This window comes from Taeniopygia guttata, chromosome 30 (assembly GCF_048771995.1).
Source record: "Taeniopygia guttata chromosome 30, bTaeGut7.mat, whole genome shotgun sequence".
Taxonomy (NCBI): Eukaryota; Metazoa; Chordata; class Aves; order Passeriformes; family Estrildidae; genus Taeniopygia; species Taeniopygia guttata.
In genome coordinates, this window is record NC_133055.1 from 6,389,457 (window position 1) to 6,407,777 (window position 18,321).

An 18,321-nucleotide genomic window follows, 5' to 3' on the forward strand; every position below is an offset into this window, starting at 1 on the left:
GGCCGCACGGCTGAGTCAGACCCAAACCCAATCTTTCGTATGCTAGAAGCTACCTTCCTAACCCTAAACGAAACCAAACCGAACCTGACTAACTCCTGTTGGCTTTGCTATGATATCAAACCCCCTTTTTATGAAGGCATTGCTTTGGACACCCCCTTCAGTTACTCCACAGCCAGTGCCCCCCACCAGTGCAGATGGGACACTCCCCGCAGAGGAATCACCCTGAGTCAAATCACAGGACAGGGCAGATGTTTTGGGAATGCAACCTTAGCAAAGCAGAAAGGCAACTTCTGCACTAAAGTTGTCAAACCCAACAGAAAAACTAACAAGTGGGTGATCCCATCTGCGTCTGGGATGTGGGCTTGCCAAAGGTCCGGAGTGAGTCCTTGTGTGTTCCTTGCCAAATTCAATGACTCTACCGATTTCTGTGTTCAAGTTCTGATTGTCCCCAGGGTCTTGTACCACTCGGACGAAGAGATATACCATCTTCTCGAAGAACCTAACAGACTCCACAAAAGGGAAATTCATCACAGGTATAACTATCGCGATGCTGCTCGGCTTGGGAGCAGCTGGCACGGCCACGGGTGTCTCAGCCATCGCAACCCAACAGCACGGACTCTCTCAGCTGCAAATGACCATCGACGAGGACCTGCAGAGGATCGAGAAATCCATCTCCTACCTAGAGAAATCAGTCTCTTCACTTTCAGAAGTAGTTTTACAAAATAGGCGAGGTCTGGACCTTTTGTTCATGCAGCAGGGAGGACTGTGTGCAGCCTTGAAGGAGGAATGCTGCTTTTATGCAGATCATACAGGAGTCGTTAAAGACTCCATGGCAGAACTCCGAGACAGACTGGCTCAGAGAAAGAGAGACAGGGAAACCCAACAGAGCTGGTTTGAATCCTGGTTCAATCAATCACCTTGGCTCACCACTTTAATTTCCGCCCTGGTAGGTCCACTGGCAATAGTGCTTTTAGCTATTACCATAGGACCATGCCTGCTGAACAAACTAGTCTCGTTTGTTCAGGCCCGTCTGGAAAGGGCAAACATTCTGTTCATAGGCCACCAACAAATGCTATAAACCAAAAAACTGCAAACACAGTCAGTAGCTAAAGCCTTCAGCACCTGCCTTGAAAAATCTACCCAGATCTACCAAACCACCCTTTCCTTAACAAGTTGCAAGTTTGTACCTCACTCCAGTGCCTATATCTACGACTACCTCATTTCGTATGTGATAAGGAGGGGGGAGATGTGGTAGATAGGGACAGGCGAAGCGGAAGACCACGGGATGTCACGGAAAGATAGACCCCTCCCCCTCTCTCTTCCCCACGTTATCTATTAACCCCAGAAGCCCCAGGAGAATGTAGCCACACCTGCTCTGGTAAATTTCCACTCCTTACTAATCCCTGAGACCCCCCAACCCCCCTCTGACGTAGCAAAGACCCCTAAAACTATTTAAACCAACGAGATAGGATAATAAACGCTTTTCGACCGTCTGCCATATTGGTGTCTGCGTGTGTTGATTAGCCCGAGTGGCTTGGGCGAGACCAGGCCGCCGTGCTGCCTTACCTGAACCAGGTCCCTGGTTGTCCTTTATAAAGGCAACACAAAACCTGCCATTAATTTGAGTCAATGCAGGGTGTTCAATCAAGTGTTCTCAGTGTGTAAAGTTAAACTAAAGGTAACACCATCTAATTGGTAGGTCAGTGAGAAACATTTGAGAAATATTTTTCCTTCCAGGCAGTCCTTTTTCATGTACCCAAATGTGTTTTGCTTTCTTAGTTTCTTTGTTTTGTTTGTTAGTTTTTCCGGATTGCTAACTACTTGCAGTGTATCTAGAACAGCAATTAAAGTTGTGCACACAAAACACATGTAAAAAAATAGGGCTCATTTTTTCCCAGAATGGGAGGTGGCTACATATAGAAAAGGGAACCTACAAAGCTAGATGAAGAAAAAAAGTTTCAGTATCTTCCAATGTAAACTGTTAATTTGTTACTTTCAGCATCACTGTGGGTGTGTGACACACTTATATGAAAAAGATGGTGAGGGAGATCTCTGCTTACTATAGTTTCCTATTTCTTGAATGAGTTAGAGAGCTGTGAGGAAGTTTTGGGCTCCCTGTGTGGATTACCCAGGCCTGCAGGGAGGGCTTGGCCATGATTCCCTCTGTGCTGCAGGCAGCCCTGCAGCGTGGCAGCAGTGGCTTGCCTCTGGTGAGTTTGCAGGCAGGGTGCTCCAGCACTGCAGTACCCAGGGGCAGTTTCCTATTTTGACATCAAAGCTTAAAATTCAAGAATGCCTCTTCCCATACACCACAAGGAACTTCTTTAGAGAGTGTTTCCTGTCAGTCAAAAAGAGAGTATTGCAGAGACAAATTCCTTACTTGCTGTCTCCCCCACTGTATCTACATTTTGTCTATTTCCTCTTCAAAATACAGATTTGTAAAACTTATGCTCTGTGTCCTCAGATGCCCTTCCCAAATCAAACCTTGGCTTCTTTGCAAATTATATTGCACTAGCAAGCATTGCCTTAAATTTGTTTTGGTGCAGGCAGGGTCACTTTGGAAGTCAGTTCTTGTTTACCTTGTTTCTACAACCTTTTCAAGCTTGTGAATGGAAAAATTGTGATAGCAAACCAAGTCTTTATTTTTGGCACTGTCAGCTGTGAGTGGCTGGTAGCCTTGGTGGAGGGTGCCATGATTTACACGCCTGCAGAACACGCATAACAAAAGGAATTTACTTTGTAAGGAAGTTGAAAAAGGGTGGAGAGGTGATTGGCAGACTCACCTCTCCAGGAGGTAGGATTAATGTTAGAAAGTGGACTGATATGTGAATGTGGCTGCTGAAATGTGAAGAGAGAAAAAGAAAGAGAAAGAGAGAGAAAGGGAGAGAGAGAGAGAAAGAGAGCGAAGGGGAGATCGAAATACACCCCCAAGGTCCCCTCAGCCACAGCTATCTGTAAGTTCTCCCCCATTCCTGCTAGGCAGAGTGACAACAAGGAGGGGGGGAAGTGGGGAAGGACAGAGTTAAACCCAAGGCTGTGAACAGGACCACCAGTAGAGATAAGATCAAGGCAGAGATTGTGACTCTCACAAAGTGGTTTTATTGTCTTAAGCAAGATTTCTTTTTTCTTTCTGATTGCTGTTGTTAAGAAGAGAAGGCTTTTGTTCTGAAGACTAAAAGTCTGTAAGACTAAAACAGTTAAATCTTACCCAAAAAGTATAAGGCAAGAGATGTGATACATCTCATGTTAAAATTGGCCTGGTCTTTTTTATTTAACTAATTATAGCTCACAGGAAGAAGAATTGGTCTCTGCAGCTATTAACACAGCTGGATACAAGAAGAAGAAGTGGCTGTAGAAAAAGAGTTTAGTTAAACTCAGAAAGTTTTAAAGAAAACTAATGGTAAAAGTTCATGCAGTATTGTTTTTCTTTTAACACTGTGTTATTAAGAAATCCTTTCCAGGTACTACTGAAGCAGCAATCCAAACCACGGAAAGAGGGTGAATTCATGCCAGCAAAACCAAAGGACTTGTGAAGAAACTTGAGGAATGGACTATCACATCTAAACCGGGTGATACCAAATTGACTTCCAACCAGGACTGGGTGGTAATGGTTTGGGAAGACCCAAATGATCCAAGGCAGGTACAAAGAATAACACCTCACTGAGAAATAAGGCAAAGCTTGCATCACTGGTTCTAAGCCCGGCCTGAATAAACCCTGAGACGCCTCCAACACCTCCTTGGCAGAGGAACACTGCCACTTCAAACAGGAGGATTGGGAGTGTTTCAGTCAAAGAGTTCTTATAGCCTGGCCTCAGCCTGTGGCTTGTACAGGGAAGAAGGGAAATTGCCATCAGTACTATACTGTCTACTTTATTTGATTCATCCCAATACTGGACATGCTCGCTGGGTTACAAGTGAATGTTCAAATTATGAGAATAATTGGCATTGTAGCTCACAAAATCTATGTTCTTGTTGCAAGAGGTATCAGTACTGAATCAATTCCCTATGCAGATAGAACCCAAAATAACTGAAGTAATAACTTTGTTTTGTGGATGGGAATTATTAGTGCCTGTTGAGTGAGAGATACCTGAGGAATGGTGGGAAACCACAGTTAAGGAGTGTCTAAAAGAGCCAAGAAAAGGACTTGCCTAAAAAAATGAGTAAAAAGGAGTGACAAGGGAAACAGAGGGCAAGCCTGGACTGAGCACTGTACTCACCACCGAGAAGATCACACGTACCTGCTGTGGGAAGCAACCCCACAGGCAGGGGAGGTGGGGGTATAAGCCATGCCAGACCTCTGTCATTCCTGTTTCTGTCTCTCATTTGTTGTCTTTTCCCTTCTGAGATACCAGCAAGATTGTGTCCCAAATGCTACAGAAAGTATTACACGGAAAGGAACCAAAGTTCCTTTTTGTTACACACACCCATGTCAATAGCCACAGACCCACCCAAACTGAGTACCTGCAGGCAAAATGGGGAAAAATATTGGATTACTTAAGAAAAAGTAGTAATACTTGGGGCATGGAATGTCCAAAAGGAGAGAGATGGATTTGTTTTACATTTGATCTTAGAAATATAGTCCAAGATTTGGTAAAAAGGCAATTAGTAAACAAAAAGGTGAAACCAGCACAGCAATCTAGCTGTGTATTATCCCCAAATTATATACTGCATCGTATTATAGGACTCCAAGCAGTTATAGAGGAGATAACAAACAAAGCTGCTCAGGCACTGGAATTAATATTGAGTCAGCAAAGCCAAACTGCAGTGTATTAAAATAGGTTGGCTTTACGCTATTTATTGGCTAAAGAATGGGGTGTACAGATTGTTGAAAATAGATGGCAATGAGGGCATCATCCTGGAAAAAACAAAGGATATCAGAAAAAATTATGACCCTGGTATCAGTCCAAAAACAACCAAATGGAAAATAATGTTAAAAACTAACAGGTGGGGTAATGTATTGAGAATGGGATGGTGGAAGAAATCAGGATTCTTCCTTTTATGTGTTACAAGTGTTTTGATATTTCTTCTTTGTTTAATCCCATGTTTTATTTGATTACCAACAGAGTCCAAAGAATGCAAGAGGATAAGAAATATTGCTCAAACCAAATGATTTATAAAGAATAAGAGGAGAGATTGTGACAAATGCATATTTATAATTGGCTTTTCGCAAGTGTTACAATGAATATTATATGTGTCATGTTAGAAAGTTTCTGCTGTTCCATAGGATCTCAATTCCATATAATCCCAGTCCAGTTTGTCCCAGTCCATAGGATCCCAGTTCCATATTTGATCCCAATCTCTAGTTGATCCCCGTCCCTATTTGATCCCAGTCCCTATTTGATCCCAGTCCCTAGTTGATCCCAGTCCATATTGTGAGGACGCTGGACTTCAGGATGGTTTGGGTGGGTGGAGACGAAAGATCTCTGAAGGCTGCTCTTAGAATATCTGGTTTATTAGAGAGGGAGAAAGGCCCCGCTTGGAGTCACCAGACCTGACCCGTGGCAGGCCCGAAGGCGTAGGGGAAGGGAGAGGCAAGTGGTATAGGGAGATAAGAGAGGATCCCAAGAGGATGTTCCAGGAGAGGGGCAGTTCCAAGAGAAGGGAAGTTCCAAGACAGCATCTGGCTCCTCAGGGACTCCTTGTCAGGGGCTTCAAGGTGGTCTGGAACAAGACTTGGGCCAATGGGGTCACAGACTCCTGATGCTTCAGGGGAGGGTTACAGGTGTGGGATGAACCGTACATTGGGGTGAGATCCAATAGTCCATTTGACCCTTGGACCTACCTGTAGGTAAGGGCATTATTCAACCAGAAGGGGGGATTGTCTTCATCCTGGCTGTACGATTGTGTTCTACTTGTGCAGTAACTACGGTTTGGTATGTCACAACTTGTTACCATCTCAATCTCTGTATTTTCTAAACCTTTTGCCAGGCAGTCATATTTATAAGGCTTTCCTATTTGAGCTTCCCCAACTCATATGATCCCAGTCCATATGATCCCAGTCCATATCTGACCCCAGTCCCAATTTTATCCCAGTCTATATTTGATCCCAGGCCATATGATCCCAGTCCATATCTGACCCCAGTCCCAATTTTATCCCAGTCTGTAGGATCCCAGTCCCTATTTTATCCGAGTCCCTTGTTGATACCAGTCCATCGGATCCCAGTCCATATTTGATCCTTGTCTGTATTTGATCCCAGTTCAGTTCATTCCAGTCTGTAGGGCCCCAGTCCCTAATTTATCCCAGTCCTTAGTTGATCCTAGACCACAGGATCTCAGTGCATATTTGATCCCAATCTCTGGTTGATCCCAGTCTATATGGCCCTGCACACATTCCAGAGGTCTGGAATTTCAGCTTCCAGCCAGGAAAAGACATTCCCTTTGCTCTCGAAGGCAAAGCTCTTGAGAAGGGGCTGAAAGCCAAGTGGAGCAAAATGCTACAGAGACATTTCCCTGCTGGCCTCCATAACTTCAGCTCCTGAACTAAGAAATAAAATAATAATTGGGAAAGAAAATAATTAAAAAATCAGGGGTGGGTCATTGGGGGCAGAGGGGGCAATTAAATTAGGGGAGGGGTAAATTAAATCAGGGAAGGATCTTTGGTGGTCCCTGAGGAAATTTAATTGGGGGAGGGTCTTTGGAGGGCCCTGGCTCAAGAGAGACACGGAGAGAGAAACAGAGCAGGTAAAGAGAGGTGGGAGGGAAAGGAGGACACAAACAAAATCAGCTGAGAAGGTGGTGCCCTGAAAAACAGAACTGCCACGGACTGGAGATGAACGGCAAAGAAATCATGAAGTCTGAAAGTTTTATTTGCTATCAAATACATCCCAGCCACCCAGCCCCGCACAATCCCCATCTCACCGTTCCAAATTGGGATCCCACTTCTCCCAGTCTCCTCCCAAACCCATCTCACCCTGGCAGCTGTGGATTCGAGTGAGTTTGGTGTGGGATTGGCTTTTTTTGAGGTGGGAACAAACAATTTGAAGAGCGATTGAGCCTCTGTGGGTTAAAATACAGCTGTTTTCAGTGGGGTGTGGGTGGTTTTGAGGTGAAAGATCGATCCCTCTTGGCTTTTGGAGTGCAGAGAGATTGAGAAGAGAAAAAAATAAAGGTCAACCTAAAGGAGAAGCATCCAGGTGTGTTCCCAACATGGATCACAGGGAATGTGGGTCACCAGGGCTGTGCCCAATGTGGGTCCTCCAGTGGGGGATGGAGTTTAGCTCTTCTCGCACCCGGGGCACTCGCAGGGCTTCCCTTACTGGTGCCTCGGTTGGTGTCGGGTCAAGTTAGAGTTCCTTGAGAATCTCTTCCCACACTCCCCACACTCGTAGGGCCTCTCCCCAGTGTGTATGCGCTGGTGCCTGAGGAGGTGGGAGTTCTGCCTGAATCCCTTCCCGCAGTCGGGGCAGCGAAAGGGCCTCTCCTCTGTGTGAACCGGATAGTGCTGGAGGAGATGGGAGCTGGACTGAAACCCCTTCCCACACTCAGAACACTCGTAGGGCCTCTCCCCAGTGTGGGTTCTCTGGTGCCTGATCAGGTGGGAGCTCCGGCTGAAGCTCTTCCCACACTCCCCACACTCGTAGGGCCTCTCCCCAGTGTGGATGCGGCGATGCTGAATGAGTTCTGAGTTGTCCCTGCATCCCTTCCCGCAGTCGGGGCAGCGAAAGGGCCTCTCCTCCGTGTGAACCGGATAGTGCCGGAGGAGATCGGAGCTGCTCTGAAACCTCTTCCCACACTTGGAACACTCGTAGGGCCTTTCCCCAGTGTGGATCCTCTGGTGCCTGATCAGGTCAGAGCTCCACCTGAAGCTCTTCGCACACTCCCCACACTGGAAGGGTTTCTCCCCAGTGTGGGTCCTCTGGTGTGAGATCAGGCTGGAACTCCGGATGAAGCTCTTCCCACACTCCCCACACTCGTAGGGCCTCTCCCCACTGTGGGTCCTCTGGTGCAGGATGAGCTTGGACCTCCTCCTGAAGCCCTTCCCACACTCCGAGCACTTGTGGGGCTTCTCCCCATCATGGAGCCGCTCAGGGACCCCCAGCTCCAAGCTCTGGCTCAATCTCCGGCCGCCTCCCCGGCCCAGGGTGGGTCTTTCCCCCTCAGATCCCTGTGATCTGCGTTTGCAGCCCCTCCTCGTGCGGGATCTCCGGGGCTTTTCCTCCCCGTCGGGTTCCTGCGCCGTGGAGCCGCTCAAAACGGCCTCTTCCACCAGGTTCTGCCGCGGGGATTTGTCCTCCCTGCTCTCCATCCTCAGCTCCTGCCCTGGGGGAGGAAGGACAAGGAGAGGCTCTTCCTCTTCCTCGCAGCCTCCCAGGGGCTGGGAATGGGAAATCCTGGTTTGGGGAAAACAAGGGATGAGCACGTTGAGTTGGAAGCTCCCTCTGTCCCAGTCCATCCCTAGAAGTCCCTGGCCACCTGGGCTCGATAAAAACCTCCCAAACACCGAGATCCAGCCCTGAAAAAGCCTCCCAGGAGTTCCCCGTCCCTGCTGCTTCCCCTTTGCTGTTCGGGGCTCCCCCCTGTCCCAGCTGCTGGGGTCACGCTTGGATTGGGGGTCCCCCTTGTCCTCGCTGCCCGCCCTCCCCAGGCTGCCGGGAGTCCCAGCAATCCCAAAGGCTCCCCCCTCTTGGCTCTCCCCATTGAGGTGTTATAAATTTGCGCCACAACGGAACATAATCCAATTAAGAATTTTATTAATTTACAGCAAGTAGGATATGAACAAAGGTAACAGCGCTGGGGAAGCAAACCCAAAAACTTCCAAAAATCCGAAGCTTTGGCTGCTCCCCCGATTTCGCTCCAACTGTCTCCTTTTATTCCTATTTCTTCTTTTGTCTCCCTGGAATTTGCAAGTCAATTCCTGTCGTTATCTTGTGTTTGTTTAAGCAGTCCCCTAGTGTGAATGGTTGTTGTGGTCTTTATCTTCAGTCTCCGGTTGAAGTGCTTGTTATCTTATCTAGTATCAGCTGTGTCCGTTTGGTGTTTGCATACCTCCGTGGTCTAACTTTATCTCAATACCTCAGTCTGTATTTTTTTTTTTTTCTCACAGTTGTCTAACTTTTACATATATCTTAATAAACACTATCCCAATCTGTAGTTTCTCACAATTGTCTAACCTTTACGTATATCTTAATAAACAATATCTCAATCTGTAGTTTCTCACAATTTCCCCCCTTCTTCTCTTTATACTATTATTGTTTATTAGACGTTGCTTTCATTCTCGGCACTGTAAATAAACCTTTTTCCACAATCCCAACATTTATCATTACACTCACATGGTAATACTTCACAATTACAATAGGCGTAGCCCCCTCGTGGTATAACACATTCGCAACAATCTTCCTTCTCATTAATAGATGCATTTTTATATTTTTCCCCCGACCTCGTAGTTAAAATTAGCAGTTTAGCTATGTCAAATCGTTTTTTAATATCGTGTACTATACAGCGTAATATACAAGGCCCGAATATAAGTCCCAGAATCAATATAATAAGCGGTCCTGCTAAGGCAGACAGCAAGGTGGTTAGCCAAGGTGAAACATTAAACCAATTTTCATACCATGTCCTACCCGCCTCCCGATCCTTTCTACGTTGATTTAACCTTTTTCGGAGTTCAGACATAGTGTCCTGAACTACTCCCGTATGGTCAGCAAAAGAGCAGCATTCTTCATTTAGAGCTATACATAACCCCCCCTCTTTTAGGAATAATAAATCTAACCCTCTTCTATTTTGCAGCACTACTTCCGATAAAGACTTTACTGAAGTGGCTAAATTTTGGATAGATTGTTCTATTTTTGCTAAATCTTCATCTACAGCCGTCTGTAAACTTTGTAATTCCTGACTTTTTACTAGGGAGGCTATGCCTGTACCTGCTCCGACTCCCCCCGCTATTAGCAGTGTAGCTAAGGTTACCACTGTAATTGGTTCTCGTTTTTGTATATTCAGGTCTCCTTCAAAGTGGCGCAACACTTCCTCAGAAGTGTGATAGATTAGACGAGGAACAATTATCACCTGTACGCAGAACTGAGATTGATCAAACAGATTTAGGGATAGGCAAGGCGTTACTCCGATGTCTGAACAAACCCATTTAGCTCCTGGTGTCGGGATAGCCCATTTGTCTTTTCTATTCTTGTGTTTATTTATGGTTTTTGTAGTGATTATTGTCGTTTGGTTGCACAAAGGCTGATAATTTTTGGGCACTGTACCGATACATTTTCCTTGACCTGTTACTAATTGAATAGTAATTCCCTGCGTATGGTTTTTTTGGTCATTCCATGGGCATTCTCATGGGTTTGAACCTCTAGACCATTGAATCTTATCTGATTTTCCAATCGCCTCAAAATATGGTGGTCTAACATTATAACATAACCAGCATTCCTTAGTTAAATTTGGTTTGCTTTCATTAAGGGCACGATAAGAGGCTTGCATTAAATCCCATAAAGGGTCTTTGGGTTTCAGCACACCTGAATCCCTACCAGTCACCATGTCATTAGCTGTTCTATTTGTTATCGATAAGGGGTTTGGACAAGTGGTTGTAACACTTGCGGGGACTATCTTTTTCGTAGGGGAAATGGGTGAATTCAATACTTTATTCGGCCCAACAGGGAGTGGATCATGTGGTATTTTAACTTTTCTTATGAGAAAATGCCCTCCCCCGTCTTTAGGAATTCCTCCATAGACACGTATTCCCCATGTTAGTCCTACTAACCACTTGTCTCCTAAGGGCTGTATTACTTGAAATTTGATGCGGGTACAGACTTCCCTGTCTCGTGAAGCCACATAACCCATGTCCCGCAGACCTGTAAGATCTACACCTGTTTGCTCAGGTACACATCCATTAGGAGTCCAGGTTGCTTTTATATATTTATCAGGGGCCTTTACTGACCAGCCCGAGGCTATTGTTTCACATCCCCAATAGCCACAATAATAATGTCCGGGATAATTACAGTAAGACGGTCCAGAAGCCGGGCATATATAAAATGGAGGTCCCTTTCCACAATGTATTGGTACTAAATCACAAAGTTTTACTATGAACTCTGGTGGACCTATGTCACTAAAAGTGGCTATTGTTCTCGTTCCTTCCCAAGATATTAGTTCCCACTTGAATGGTTCATGTGGGTTTCCCCCTTCTGCCAGGGTTATTATCAATATGAAGACTAACGGTATACCAGGAAAAAGGGTGTCTGTCAATTTTACCAATTTATGTAAATTTTTACCAATCCTGGGGAAGCTCTGTTGTTCCTGCTTTTGCGTCCCATTGTTCTGATTTTTTTCTCCACAGTCTGTTCCTCTTCTGCCTCGCCCGTCGACTCGGTTGCTCCGAGTCACGGGGTGCATCATCTTCTCGGCAGCAAGGGAATTCTTGAGGAGAACAGCTGTTTCGGGATTTCTGCCTGTTTACATAGGCTTCCCACTTTGCAGCTTGAACTAATGGGGCAAAGCAAGACACAGTTAGTACTTCCCTTCTACACTTTATAACCAAGATTTCAGCCACAAAGAGGACAGGTTCATTGGAATGGTAATAATAATATTGAGGGTATCCACATTCACAGCGTGTCCACCATTTATCCCGGCATACCTTATGCCTAAAACAAGCAAATGGAAAACAACTGTAGTTTAAATCATTACAACTAATTCGTATAACTAGAGTACATACATTATTTACATCAGCATATCTTTCATATTCACTATTGTGTGACTACATATGCTTAACAATTTCCTTCAGCACACGTTGTACGCTTCCATATATAATAGATAAAAAAGGAAATAACTATAGCAAATATAAACAGCAATACACACTTTATACCAAAAGGTAATGCAGCAAAAAAATCAAATAAAGTCTTTATCATTTCGTTATCTTTTTAGAGTTATCTTGGTGTCACCTGGAGTACTGATTACTTTCCAGTGGGGTCTCGTCACTGGGCCTTTAATGCGGCTGGCATGAGTCCATCCACGCTCAGCAGTCCGGACAGCTGTTTCTGTTGTCAACAAAACGAGATAAGGTCCCTCCCAATTGGGTTTTAGGGTTTCTTCCTTCCACACTTTAATCAATATCCAATCCCCGGGTTTAACTTTGTGTATTTTTAAGTCCAACGGGGGTCGTTGCACAATCAGTCCATGTTCCCAAAGCTGGTTACGATGTTCTGCTAATTGTGAAACATATTCATTAATCACACGGTCTCTAATTAAAACATTTGTTTGTGGGCTTTCAATTCTGTAGGACATTCCATACACCATTTCAAACGCTGATATTCCTACATCTGCTCGGGGTCTGGTTCTGAGAATTAATAGTGCCATAGGTAGGCATTTAATCCATGATAATTTGGTTTCTATCATTAGTTTAGTCAAAATAGTTTTAATTTCTCCATTCATCCTTTCAACTTTTCCTGAACTTTGTGGATGCCATGGTGTATGGTATTCCCACTTGATACCCAAGCTTTCTGTTAGATCTTTAACAATTTTTGACACAAAATGCGTTCCTCTGTCCGAGTCAATTACTTCAGGTACTCCATATCGAGGTATAACATGTTCAAGTAACACTTTAGTGACTTGGTTAGCGGTTGCCCTGGAGGTAGGAAAAGCCTCGACATAATGTGTTAAGTGATCCACCATTACTAATAAATATTTGTAACGCCCTACCCTAGGTAGTTCAGTAAAATCTACTTGTATATGTGAGAAAGGTCTGTATGCTGGGGAACGTCCCCCAAGAGGTCTCTGTTTTATGTTTTTTCGATTAACCTTTTGACAGGTCTCGCAGGCTGCCGTGACTGTCTTTGCTATATTATATACACCTATACAGGCATACTGTCGATTGAAATGATCAACTAATGCCTGAGTTCCCCAGTGTGTTTTGCTGTGTATTTTTGAAAATATTTCAATTGCTATGCCCTTCGGCAAGACTTCTCTCCCATCTGGCAATATGTATTTCCCATCCTGTTCTTTAGCTCCCATTTGTTCTAGTTTTTCTTTTTCTGCAGACTCAAAACTCAAATTTTTACTAACTGGTGCTTGTTGCATAGTCAGAATTATATTATAATTGCCTGCCACTCGTTTTGCTTCTGTATCAGCTGCATTATTTCCCCTAACTTGATAACTTGTACCTCGCTGGTGTCCCTTTATATGTACAACTGCTATTTTATTTGGCATTTTCAATGCCCCCAGAACTCGACGAATTAATTCCTGGTGTACCAGCTCTTTTCCCTGTGAGTTAATGAATCCTCTTTCCTCCCATATTTTCCCAAAAGTGTGTACTACTCCAAACGCATAACGTGAGTCTGTATATATAGTTCCATCCTTTCCCTTCAGCGACACTAATGCTTTCCACAATGCATATAGCTCACAAGCTTGTGCTGACCAGCTGGCACTCAGGGGGCCTGATTCCCTTATCTTAAATTCTCCTTTTTCCCACTTAACGATGGCATATCCAGACAATCGTTTACCTTCCACTATTCGTGATGACCCATCTATAAATAATACTTCTCCACTTTGTAGTTCTTCTTCTTCTAAGTCTGACCTAATGCGTGTTTGTTGTTCAATTGTTTGAAAACAATTGTGCAATAGTTCATTACCTTCTCCTGGGTACAAAAATTCAGCGGGGTTAACTGCTCCAATAGTTTTTAAAGATAGTTTAGGGGATTCTATAAGTATTCCCTCATACTTTAGTAATCGGCTATCTGTAAGCCATTTCTCTGCCTTTTGTTGCAGCACTCCCCTGATGTTATGAGGCGCATATAAGATAACTTCTCCGTTAAAAGTGATGCGATTTGTTTCTTCAAGTAACAGAGCAGCGGCAACAATGATTTGTAAACAGCTTGGCCAACCCCTGCTCACAGGGTCTAACAGCTTTGATAGGTATGCCACCGGTTTCCTTTGTCCGGCCCATTCCTGAGTTAACACTCCGAATGCCGTTCCTTCGTGTATGTTAACAAATAAATGGAAGGGCCTTTTTAAATCTGGGAGGCTTAAAACTGGTGCTTGACTTAGCTCCCTTTTGAGGCTGGCAAACTGCTCTTGATCCTGAGGAGTCCACTTGGGTATTTTTCCTTTAGGCAATTGTTCATATAAGAATTTAACTTTAGAGCTGTAGTTCTCTATCCATTGCCTACAATACCCAAATAGTCCTAATACCTGCCTAATTTGCCTCTTAGTGACAGGCATAGGTAATTCCAGAATTCCTTTAATGCGCTCTGGATCTAATATTTTCTGGCCGTTAAACAGATAATGTCCCAGATATTTCACTTTTTCCTCCACAAATTGTAACTTTTCTTGTGATACCCGTAGTCCCTTTTGTGCAAGAAAGTTTAGAAGTCGAATGGTTTCTTTCTTTACATTCTCCTTATTATTCCCCGCTATGAGCAGATCATCTACATATTGTAACAGCACATTCCCCGTTTGTACCTGATATTCTGTTAAGAGTTCTTCTAGGGCCTGTCCAAACAGATTAGGGGATTCAGTGAACCCTTGGGGGAGCACGGTCCATCTTAATTGCTGTCTCCGGCCCGTCTCTATGTCTTCCCATTCAAAAGCAAAGTAATTACGGCATTCTTCTGCCAGCGGACAGGCCCAAAAGGCATCCTTTAAATCAATTACACTATACCAGGAATTATGTGGTCCTAGTTTGCTTAGCAATGTATATGGATTTGCTACTACAGGGAACCGGGTGACAGTTCTTTTGTTTATTTCCCTTAGATCATGTACGAGCCGATATTTCCCATTAGGTTTTTTTACAGGCAAAATGGGGGTGTTAAAAGGTGACATACAAGGCTCTAAGATTCCTTGTGCTAACAATCGATCAATTTCTGACTTCAATCCTCTCCGTCCTTCTAAGGATATGGGATATTGCCTTACCCTCACAGGTACGTGGGGTTCGGAAATTTGGATTTTAATTGGCGGCATTTCCAGTCTACCAATTGTGTCCGGAGAGTACCAAACATTGGGGTTAATTTGTTTTTGATCATCCACAGTCAAAGGATAAGCGGATACTGCCAATTCTTGATTTTTTACTTTAATTTCTAATTGCAGTTCAACAATTAAATCTCGTCCTAACAGATTAAATTCTGCTTCAGGGACGAGCAAGAGTTCACCCATTCCAAATTTATTTTCAGTTTCGAATATCACATTTTTAATTTTTCTCACCTTAAAGGGTTCCCCTTTTGCCCCAATAACTTGTACCTTTTCAGGGGAAACTTCATATCCCTCAGGTATTTGCTTAATAGTTGATTTCTCAGCCCCAGTGTCTACCAAAAAGGTGAACTCTTGTCTCTGGGGACCTATTTTTAATTTTATCAAGGGCTCACGGTGGCTCCGGTCCCCTAAAATATAGAGCCCCTGACTTTCCTATTCCGTTTTCAAATTTTCCTCATCCCTGATCCTTTCTCTGCAATTCTTCTTTATATGTCCCTTCTTTCCACAGTAAAAACAAGATCTCTGTTCCTTTTCTATTACTACTTTTCCTTGTTTCATCCTAGCAGATCTATGTTCACCAGTTCGCCCTTTGCGGTCCTCTCTGACTGCTGCTACCATCATTTTTACTTGTTGCTTGCTGCTCTCTTCTTCCCGCCTTACGTAGACTTTCTGAGCTTCCCTCACTAATTCATCCAACCCTCTATTCTGCCAGTTTTCTAACTTTTCAATCTTCTTTCTGATATCTTCCCATGATTTTGCCACAAACTGAGTTTTGAGGAGCGCTTGTCCTACAGGATCGTTTGGGTTTACTCCAGAGTACAGCTGAAGGGCTTTCCTCAGCCGTTCCAGCCATTCAGTAGGGCTTTCATCTTTCTTTTGCATTTCATTAAATGCTTTATTGATATTCTGCCCACGGGGTACTGCTTCCCTAATTCCCTGAATTATTATAGTTCTCAGGTCCTGCATATGAGTTCTATGAGCCGGATCCTGATTATTCCAATTAGGTCTTTGGAGTGGCCATTTAATATCTGCTCGAGGTCCCTGGGCATGCTGAGCATCCCACAGTCTCATTCCTGCTCGTCTAATCATATCTCTTTCCTCGGTAGTAAATAATTGACCAAGAATAGATTGCAACTCATCCCAAGTATAAAGGTTTGGTCCCAAAAATTGATCTAATCTTTCTGCTACTCCGAATGGGTCCTCAATTAAGTTTCCCATCTCGGTTCTTTTAAAATCTCGTAGGTCGGCAGAATTTAAGGGTACAGAAATATATCCAACCACAGGTTGAGGTCCACCCATAGGTACTTCCCTTAGGGGGTACATCTGAGCTGCCCCTCTTTGACTTCTAGTTACACGTCTAGGAGGGGGTGGGGACCCTTCTGATTCTGGTGGGGGAGTGGGCGCTCTGGGGATCTCTGGAGGGGCTGCGGGAACAGGAGGAGGAATGTAAGGAGGGAGGGTTAGAAGGATATCGTCTAACTCTTCCTTCTTTTTCTGGGGCTTAGTTTTTGTTTCTTTTAATGAATAAAGTCTAGCCCCCGGCTTTTCTAGCCACACTTCCGCATACAGACTCTCCTCTGGGTTAAAAGATTTTTTATTATTAACCCAGAGGTTTAATTGCTGTCTTACCCAATCTTCTTCTGACCCATAGACTGGCCAAATAACATTCTTAGAAATCTTCTTCCCTCCCCATATCTTAGTACAATATTCTATCATTTTTTGCTTATCTTTCCCTAGGGTTCCAGGGAAATACTTCCAATTATCTAAGATATATGCCAGAGGGGTATTCTTAGGTACAGAGGGTACCCCCCCCATGGGAGCCGAAGGCTTGCTGCCCTTCGCCCCCATCTTCTGGAATATCCACAAACACACACTCACTCGCTCCTCTTGTTCCTGGCCCAGTCCCTCGCGGGAGATGGAAAACGCAGTACTTAAGAGTCCACACTTGCTTGGTTCAGTATATCGAACCTCTCAGCCGTTATATTCCAGGAAACCCAATCCCGCCCGAACGGCAAACCCGCGAACAATTTCGCCGCGAACAGTTTCGCTCTGCGAATAATTTCGCAATATACTTACGCGTCCTGCGTCTTCGTCCGGACTCCCGTGCACAGAATTTTTATGGGATTTTACCGGTTTTTCTCCTTTGTTCCTTATCCTAGATTTTAGGTTCGTCGGTAAGGTTTGAGGAAAGCTGTTGATCACGGGGCCGCGAAAATATCGCGGGGCGCCTTTCCCCGGAGGATCAAAAGCCCACCCTTCCTTATCCGAGTCACGGCACCAGAAATTGTTATAAATGTGCGCCCCAACGGAACATAATCCAATTAAGAATTTTATTAATTTACAGCAAGTAGTATATGAACAAAGGTAACAGCGCTGGGGAAGCAAACCCAAAAACTTCCAAAAATCCGAAGCTTTGGCTGCTCCCCCGATTTCGCTCCAACTGTCTCCTTTTATTCCTATTTCTTCTTTTGTCTCCCTGGAATTTGCAAGTCAATTCCTGTCGTTATCTTGTGTTTGTTTAAGCAGTCCCCTAGTGTGAATGGTTGTTGTGGTCTTTATCTTCAGTCTCCGGTTGAAGTGCTTGTTATCTTATCTAGTATCAGCTGTGTCCCGTTTGGTGTTTGCATACCTCCGTGGTCTAACTTTATCTCAATACCTCAGTCTGTATTTTTTTTTTTTCTCACAGTTGTCTAATTTTTACATATATCTTAATAAACAATATCCCACTCTGTAGTTTCTCACAATTGTCTAACCTTTACATATATCTTAATAAACACTATCCCAATCTGTAGTTTCTCACAATTGTCTAACCTTTACGTATATCTTAATAAACAATATCTCAATCTGTAGTTTCTCACAGAGGGGTGCCGGGGCTGTTTGAGCTCCTGGGCTCCCTTCTCCCCTTCTTCCCTGCTCTGGGCTGCCGGGGCTCCAAGGAGTCCCCCCAAGGGGACTATTCCACTCAGCTTCGCAGTTCTTCCTTCTCCAAACATCCCCCCAAAAATCCCAACCCAGGCACCCCCAGGAGACCTGGCCCAAGCTCCCCCCCCCGCTCACCTGCGGGATGGGGGGCGATGATCCCACAGGTGGGGGCTGCGAATTCATACAGGGCTGACCGCGTGTTTCTCTCTGCTCTGCTCGATCCGCCTTTCAACCTCCTCTTCCTCTTCCTGCCGCTCCTCCTCTTCCATCCCCCCTCCTCCTCCTCCTCCTCTTCGTTATCCCCACCTCCATCTCCTCTTCCATCCCTCCCCTTCCATACCCCCCCTCCTCCTCCTCCCCATCCCCACCTCCCGCTCCTCCTTCATCCCTGCCCTTCCCTCCCTCCTCCTCCCCCAGGAGCAGTGACACCCTCGGTTCCTGTTCCCGCAGCCCCGGCAGCCCGCGGCAGGAGCGGGGATGGAGCCGGGACAGGTCGGGATGGGC

The 18,321-nt window shown here is 44.8% G+C and overlaps 1 long non-coding RNA gene and 1 pseudogene across 1 annotated transcript; both read right to left on the reverse strand.

Annotated features, from left to right (window-relative positions):
• LOC140680996 (uncharacterized) overlaps window positions 1-18,321 on the reverse strand; it is a 608,239-nt pseudogene that overhangs the window by 202,405 nt on the left and 387,513 nt on the right.
• Window positions 11,607-17,180, reverse strand: LOC121468370 (uncharacterized). The gene is made up of 2 exons (XR_005978393.2): window positions 16,972-17,180; window positions 11,607-12,137 (listed from the first exon to the last, which is right to left on the reverse strand). It is a non-coding gene; the product is annotated as an uncharacterized lncRNA (long non-coding RNA).